This window comes from Geotrypetes seraphini, chromosome 4, assembly GCF_902459505.1.
Source record: "Geotrypetes seraphini chromosome 4, aGeoSer1.1, whole genome shotgun sequence".
Classification (NCBI taxonomy): Eukaryota; Metazoa; Chordata; class Amphibia; order Gymnophiona; family Dermophiidae; genus Geotrypetes; species Geotrypetes seraphini.
In genome coordinates this window covers 195784541-195793811 of record NC_047087.1, presented here as the reverse complement: position 1 = coordinate 195793811, position 9271 = coordinate 195784541, and positions in this window count along the sequence as shown.

Below are 9271 nucleotides of genomic sequence, written 5' to 3'. Positions count from 1 at the left end.
GCATTAAAGTTGACTCTTCGTCTGATGTCACTTCCTGGACCCGCACCTAGGAAGTGACATCAGAGAAATAGCCAATGCTGGCGCAACAGCAGGTTGGGGTTACTGCTTGTATCTGGAATGTGCCAGAGGTATGGGGGAAGGGAAGTGACGTGTGGGTGGCAGGAGGGGGCATGGAGATGAGGGGAGGGGTGCCTCCGCCCCAGGCACCTCTTACCCTTGCTATGTCACTGACTGAAGCTACTACCCTCTAAGAAACTGCTGCTGTAGGCAGCTGGTTAGTCTTGCCTAATAGTTGGGGCAGCCCTTGACCCACCCCTTTTTTGGATTCCTCAGGTGCCAGATTGCCTTGAACCACCCCTGCTCTAAGAAGCAGGAATATGCACCGTTAGTTCTGAGATCCATCACCCATTCCAGGGACAAGGGCTGCAATTCAGTTGGGTTTTCAGGATTTCCCCAATGAATATGCATGAGATCTATTTACAAACAATGGAGGCAGTGCATGCAAATAGATCTCATGCACATTCAATAAGGAAATCCTGAAAACCCAACTGGATTGTGGCCCTTGTTTCCACCACCCCCTCCCCAACCCAATCAGTTCATTTTCAGATTCTGAATTATTTGGTCATTCATTTCATTCACTTCTGTTCAAGACAATGAGGCATACTATTTTGCACTCCAGCAGTGGGTTGTTGTTTATATTTTAATTTACTTATAATCATAATTGCTTAAATTTTGTTGGCATGTAACTGTTACAGAGTCAACAGCCTTCTAAGGCATAAGATATGAAGACATACTAAAGAGGGACAAAGAACACTAACAGTGGCATTAAGACACCAAGAAATTGTTGGAGAGGCAAAGCAGCACTGACATTGACATGAAGACCCCTAAGCATTGAGGGGAAGATTCTCAAAACCTAATGGGTCTTTAACACGGTCACTAAACCTGCTCCAGCCGATTATCGGAACGTCTCACCGTAGTTTTTTCCGAGCTTCCTAGTTGTCTCCAACTCAGTCATGCAAATGTAGTACAACAAGGTCATTAATATTAAAAAGAGCACTCTGGGTGATTCTCTATCATCGCCAGGTGATTCCCTAACCTAGTTGTAGCACATTTGTGGGCAAATTTATCCGGCAGAGTCTGAGCTGACGTAGCTTATTTTCCGATCTGGCTATCAGGACCATGGGGGGGTTGGGCAATGGTTGGAGGCAGTGGGCATCCCTCTCGCTGCTGGGAGTGTCAAGGGGTTGTGCAATGGCGATGGCAGGAGGGAAGCAGGAGGCATTCCTTCCAGTGCCATGGGGTTATGCGATGGCGGTGGTGGGAGGGAGTGGGCATCCCTCCTGCTGCCAGGGGGGAGTAGTATCAGGAGGTTGTGCGATGGTGGTGATGGGAAGAAGTGGACATCCCTCCCACAGCTGGGGGAAGCGTCAGGGGGTTGTGTGATGGCAATAGCTGGAGGGAGTGGGCATCCCTCCTACTGATCTTTAATTTGTTTGTTTTTTAATTTGGGGGTGTATGCTGCGCATGTGCCAATCATTATCACCAGCGGCTCATCCCATGCAAATTTAGTGATCCTCCATGACTTTCCTCATTTGCATGTACAGTTTTTAGAGAATGATTCGTCTCTTTCAAAATATCACCTTTATGGCTGCGACAGCGGCACATCGGATTTTAGCATGAGTATTAGAGACTCCGCTCCTGAGAGGGGGATAATGCAGTATTGGCAGAAGGATTCCAAAGTACTGGGAAAAGGAGAAGGTGGGACTAAGATTAGTATGAACACTCCCAAGGCACTGGAAGGGGGTAAACCAGTAACTACATTGAGAGAATGATCCCAAAGCCCTGGGAGAGGGATAAGGTGATACCAGGGCCAGATTAATGGGTAGACACGTGCCTAGGGCCAAAAATTGTCAGGGGAGCCCGCTGAAGGAGGGCAAACAGATGAGCAACTTACCTTGCCAATTTATTTTTCAAAAGGTGGGCCCCCCGACATCAACAGCAACGAGTTTACCCCCCACCCCCCCGACATCAACGGCAATGCAGCTGGCTGCTGCAAGAAGGTCCCGCCATGACTGCTTCTGCCAGTCCATACCCCTCCGACATCACTAATTTCTTCTGGAGCAGAGCCAGCAGAAGACACAGACATCGCAGGACCTTCCTGCAGCAGTCGGCTACATTGCTGTTGATGCAGGGGGGGGGGGGCTGTGTTGCCGTTGATGTCAGGGGAGGCTGTGTTGCCGTTGATGTAGGGGGCATGTTGCCATTGATGTTGGGGGGGCCATGTTGCCGTAGATGTCGTGGGAGCCGGGTGTTGCCGTCAATGCCGTTGCCACCAGCTGTTCTGCATTTGTTTGGAGAGAGAGAGAAAGGAGCATGGAAGGGTGGTGGGGGGAGAGAAAGGGGGCAGCATAGTGTGGAAGGGTGGTGGAGGTAGAGAAATGGGGTAGATGCTGATGGAAGTGGGGGAAGGGAAAGGGGGGAGAGACATAAGGGGCAGATGCTGATGAAAGTGGGAGAAGGGAAAGGGGAGAGAGACATAAGGGGGAAGATACTGGATGGAATTGGGTTGGAGGGAAAGAAAGCGGGCAGATGCTGATAGAAGTGGGGGAAAGGGAGAGGAGAGAGTGAAATGCCAGATCATGGGGGTATGAGAGAGGGAAGGGAAGGAGAGAGATGCCAGACCATTGGAGAAGGGAAGGGAAGAAGATGGGTGCCACACTAAGGGGGGGAGGGAGAGATGGAAGGGGGAGGCAGACAATTTCTGGAAGAGGCATAGAAAGAGAGCAGATGCCATATGAAAGAGGCAGAGATAGGGCAGACAGTGGATGGAAGGAAGAGAATGATGAGAAGATGAGGAAAGCAGAAACCAGACAACAAAGGTAGAATAAAATTTCTATTTGTTTTATTTATTTCGCTTTAAGATAAAATATTATTGTAGCTATGTTGATAATCATTTATTAATAGAAGAAAATGGAAATAAGGTGATCCTGTTTATTGTCTAATTTTAATACATTTTTTTACTAATTCAGAAACTATAACTCCTTTCTTCAGGTCAGGTCAGGTCAGGACAGGGCATAGTGGAGTGGGGCGGGGTGGGGCAGGGGGCCCAGTGAACTTGTGTGCCTAGGGGCCCTCGACGAATTAATCCTGCCCTGGGTGGTACAACATTGTTATGAAGGCTCCAGATCTCTGAGTATTGGGCAAAGCAACACCAATATGGTTAGGTTAGAGTCATACAGGCAAATTCCATATAGTTCACCTAAAATTGGCATTCTTAGCCAATGTAGGCACCTAATTTAAATATTTAATAGACTTAATTGGCACTGATAATTGACAATTAGCACCTTGTAATTGATGTAAATTGCACTTAATTGGATGTTAGGCGCCTAACTTGGTAGGTGCCTACCACTTTGAGATAGGCACCTACACCAAGGCGTCTTTAACAAATGAGGCATAGTTAGAGCGCGGATTGTGGATGTGTTTTGCATGTAGGCACCTATTTTGGACTTAGGTGCACGCATTTAAGCCAAGAAAACCCTGGCATAAATAGGGAGCGTCTAAAGTTAGGATGCCTAAAGCTGCATAGAAGGTGCTAAGCGTGATTAGATAAAGTGCACCTAACTTTTATAGAATCACATTTAGCACCGCAATAGTCGGTGCCTAATTTCTGGGCACTATATATAGAATCAGGCCCAGAGTTTTGAGGAAATGAGCTTATTTAATGGCAAAAACATACTTTCAGTTGCACATGAAAAGACAGAATCCCTACTTTGGAAGGAATTCTAAAATCTCGCACGGTTGTAACTCGTCACCCTAAAATGTAGCCTAAACGTTCAACTGTACTTTTTCCCTTCACAACGGAGCTGCTGTGGACCAGTTCCAAATATAACTTCTGAAACAATAGGATTGTAATAAGTGAAATCAATAAAGAAGTGGTAACATGAAAACCCCCAAGGGGACAGGGTTTAGTGCCTAGGATCCAAAGTCTAAGACAGTGACAATTTGAAATAAGCATTGAGGTTTGCTTTGCTCCATTTTATGCTGACTGTTTACTTTTTCATGCTGGTAACATCTAGGAGATGTCTGGTTTTTCATTTTGCAAGCAGATATCAGTTAGAACGGCCCCAGTAAAAGGCCAATTTGTGGCCTCTGGGCCTGTAAACTATTTTCAGAGATAAAGTAGACAGAGGTATGATTGAAGGGAGTGGTTGTGTGCAGCTTTCTGATAAAAATAGCTATTATGCTTGGTAGAGCAGACTGCAAACCTGACAGCTGAGCATCTGTCTGTGCAAGTTACAGCTGAACATCTGTCTGTGCAAGTTACAGCAACCAATGTGTTACTTTTTTTCTGTGCCTAAACAGCCTTAACTACAGTCATACTTTAGAACAGTGTTTCTTAACTTCTTCAAGTCAAGTACTCCCTAAGTCTATTAAATATCAATCAAGTACCCCACCCAAACCACACCTACCTAGGCTCTGCCCCAGACCCGCCCAAGTTCCGCCACTGACTCCACCCCCATAGTAATAATACTAATTCTAATACAATTTCTTCCATCCATTTTTCATATACACACAATATAATCTTAATGCATAATGGTAACCACAAAATTAAAAAAAAACACAAAGCACACTGTACACAGAGAAAATGTTACAATTTATATTCATATTTTTTTAAAAAAGTTCAAGGCAGATGACTTTAAAATATGCAATGTCACCTCAGTAATAACTATAGAAAAGTAGACAAATATACTGCAAAATATAGACAGCAGATATAAATTCTCAAAACTGACACATTTTGATCACTAAATTAAAAATAAAATCATTTTCCTACCTTTGCTGTCTGGTGATTTCATGAGTCTCTGGTTGCACTTCCTTCTGACTGTGCTTCCAATATTTCTTTCTTTTTGCCTCCTGCATGCTTCCTCTCCTCTAGACCTCATTCCATTCCCCAACCAACATCTCTCTCTATCCCTCCATGAGTCCAACTTTTCTTCCTCTCTCCTCCACCCCCATTGGCGACATGTCTCCCTCTCTCTGATTCCCTTCCTTGCTGCAAAGGGAGTGGGGAAAGAGAGAGATCCAGGGAGTATCTCTCCCACTCCTTCTACTGCCACATCCAACATTTCTCCTTCCTTTCCACCAGTCCAACATCTCTTTCTCTATGCCTCCTGCATGCTTCCTCTCCTCCAGTCCTCATTCCCTCCCCCAACCAACATCTCTCTCTCTCCCTCCATGAGTTCAACTTTTTACTATCTGCCCTCTCCCTCTTCCCCTGAGTGTGACATTTCTCCTTCCCTCCTTTCTGACCTCACCATCCATCTCTCTCTCTCTCTCACTCCATGAGTCCAAAACTTTCTGCCTCCTGCACCCTTCCTCTCCTCCGGATATCATTCCCTTCCCCAACCAACATCTCTCTCTGTCCCTCCATGAGTCCAACTTTTCTTCCTCTCTCCTCCACCCCTATTGGCAACAAGTCTTCCTGTCTCTCTCTCTCTCTCTCACTGTCCATCTGTCTTGAGATATCCAGACATCTCTCTCACCTCCTCTAAGGCTCTAATGTTACAGCCAACATTTCTCCCTCTCTCATCTCCCGGATCATATGCAGCATTTTTCACCACTGCCCACCATCCCCATTTCTCCTTCTATCACCCCTCTCCAGCACAATGCCACATCTCTCCCTCCATCACTATGTCCAACATTCCTCCCCCTTGAAATCCCCTTCAATCTGTCCCTCTGTTCCCTCTCTACCACCATATCCAACATTTTTCTCTCTCATCCTTCTCTCTCCCATTTATCGCTCAGCCCAGCATCATTCTTGAAAACTTAACAGCAAGTGATTTTATTTGTATTTTTTTATACAGTAGTTATAAGTTTAAGTTTTATTAAAATTTGTTATACCGCCTATAGTAACTTCTAGGCAGTGTACAATAATAAAATTATTTTTTTTAAAAAAGAGAACAAATATTAACACTTACAGGTTGGACAGACAGACATAACATTATATAATTACTTTTGATTACAAGGGGTTTGAGGGTAGAACTACAATTTTGAATAGGAAAGAAAAACATTTAAGGTTAAGACATTAGGGAAGGGACAAATTAAGTTTGTGGAAGAGATATGGAGAAGGATAGAAATTCATGAATCCAATGCATCCTTGAATAAAAAGGTCTTCAGGTTCAATTTATCTTTATAACATTTTATTGAAGGAAACAAGTAAATATACAATAATATAATACAAATAGATGTGCATTACAATTAAATTCACAATTATGATATTTCCATACATATTTACATCATTCCTCCAAAATATATTTCCATATGATCTATTTCAAACCCCCCCCCCCAATTCTTTTTATTTTTATATTCAGGTTCAATTTAAATTTATCTATAGAATTTTCTTCGCAGAGATTAGAGGGGATGGAGTTCCATAATTGAGGACCTGTAACCGAAAATATAGAGGAGCGTGTGGTGTCATAGATTATTTGCTGAGGTGTGGGAATTACTAAAAGGTTTTGATCTTGCGATTTTAGTGTTCTTGAGGGTGTTTGGAGGACTTTGTCTTTTGATTTGCAGTGGATTTAAGATCTGTGTTCTGTTGTGTTGCAGGATTATCAGGACCTTATCTGAGCTTCAAGAAGCTTGTCCCATAAATCAATGTTAAAAAAAAAAAAAAAAAGCTAGTTAATCACTCACTTGCTGTTTCTTGACTGAGGGAGGAAAGGGTTCAGTGAGCATGCTCCTGTTATCAGTGAGCATGCCTAAATAACTGTTAGGGAAATCCTCCTACACATTTCCATGCTTTAGCTTGGTTACAGCTTACAATGAAAGAAGGTTCTTCAAAAATCCAGCTAATTCATTTCTTTTTGCCTCTAGTTTTGTGCTCATTCCCATGTTTCCTTTTGCTTTGACCTTAATATATTTTATTGTTCAACATCTCTGGACTCTAATTGGAGGTGCTGAGATATTTTTTGTGTCCCCCAAGGAAGACGTTTCCTATATGCCGAAACTGGGTCCTTTGTTGGGACTACTTGATTTAAATAGACTCGATCATTGGTTGAAAAGACGCCTTCCTTGGCTTTCTGGTTGATTGCTTATAATCTCACGTATCTTGTAACAGCGTAATGTTTCCGTCTTCTATTCCCCATCTTTGTCTCCCCTTCCTATATGTGCTCTAGTGTGCTAAAAATCTCCTTCAAGAGGAGTCCATCTTCTTTTATTTCTTACCTCGCACATATCAGTGTGATGCATGCATGGAATGCTGATAAGGATTAGCTTGACATGGATCATTTAAGTATTTTAAACCTTTCTAGCCTGCAGGTTAGAGCTTATATACTAATCATATTGGAGCCCTTTTACTAAGTTGTAGGTCTATTCCACACATTGAGGACACTTTTAGCACAACTGTAAAATGGTCCCATTTTCCATTATTCCTATTAATGGCCTAATGCTAATTTCCCCATTAGCATGTGAGCACTTACCAGCACCTATTTTATAGGTAGTAAGGGTCATCTTCTGCAAATGGTGCTGTTCCTGGCAGCTGCCTAAAAAAATGGCCACTGACCATGTGTCAATCACGTCAACGGCACTGTTTATAGAATTGCGGCTTTCGTCAAAGGTAGGCGCCAAAAATGTAGGCCAGGGTTTTAAAAGCCTACATTTCTGACACCTACCTTTGAGAATCAAGCCTACCGCGGAGTCGCCTAAGGCTGTTCCTGGCATAAACCATGCCTACTTTGACCTTAAACCCATGCACAGTTGCTCTGGTTATATCTGCCCCCCTATGCATATAGTAAACCACACTGAACATGCTCGGGCCACGTTAGCACGGTACATAGACAAGAAGCCAAAAACCACCTGTCTACTTCTTTATCACCGGCCGACCTCATTTTTATACTGTCCATAGGAATCCGTAGAGAAAACCTTAGAACTTAAATCTACAATCTGACAACTCCTCACTGTCTTAGCAAGTAGCAGAGCATGAGGACCTTCCACACATCTACACAGTCATTATGCAGCCTTCACTCAGCTAGAAATAAAAACTGTGAGTTACATGTAATTTTTTTTAATGGTGTTTAAATCATGAAGGGACAATGGTCTCAGACCACTTGCCACACATCTTTATGTATTTTAACATTTATAAATTGGAGCTTTGAAGCCACTCAGTGCAGTGTACCACAAATAAAACTCACATAATGAAATAACATTAAATATGCTAATATAAACATACAGACCTAAAAATCCTATTGACCCTATACTCCTTCCTAAACAGATAAGCTGTCAGTCTTGTAGGAACACACTCAACTCCTGTTCTAGTCACAAAAGGGTAGGAAGAACATTCTAGATATGCAGTACTCCAACCAAAAAGGTCATATTTTGATGTCCACCTTTCCAGCAACCCTTTGACAGGTTTTAATTTGGTAGACCCAGAATGCCTCATTGTAACCCTGGGACTGCATCACCCAACCCAGCCTATAAGATTGGACATTAGGCAAACTTTAATTCCTATGTTGTTGTCATAATCTAGTGATCAGAGCACTAAGTTCTAAGAACCTTTAAAAAATCTTATTATTTTAATTGGCAATGTAGTTTGTGCATGGATATCTGTGCGGTGCCTAGTGATGCCTACCTCAAGAGTAGGCATGGTTAGGAGCAGAGAATATGCGTAGTAATCTTAGGTGTCATTAGGCGTTTGAGTTAGGCACTAGTACATTAGGCCAGGTAAAACCTAGCCTAGACACTTCTAAGCAGGATTCTATAAGTGGTGCCTAGTGGTTGATTGACAACTGCCTGGAGCAGCGCCTACAAGTTAGGTACCGTTTATAAAATCAGGGCCTTAGAGTCTCTTAAATAGGAGGTGTTAAGTGCTCCCACGTTATTCTTTGCAAGTACCATATGCTAATGGAAAACCTTTAAAAAAAAAAAACCTAAACTGGAAAAATCCATAGAATACTTCCATGGTGAATCTGGTCTTATTGCATTGGAAAGTCCTGCATTAGCACATGTTATGTCTATGTTTGCTGTAAGGGCTGCTTTGATTGTAAGAGAAAGGTATGGGCTAAACCCATGTACCGTATACTCAAATATAAACCTGAGATTTTGGGGCCAAAAAAATGGCCCCAAAATGGGGATCGCAGCTTATATTTGGATCATCACCCACCTGCCCCCCTCCCAGCCTTGTTTCAGGCCTCCGCTGGGCCTGCTGTATGGCCCGGTGGCGTTGGCCAAGACAGGAGGGATCCCTTCTGCCTCCTGCCAATTTTTTTACCTCCCT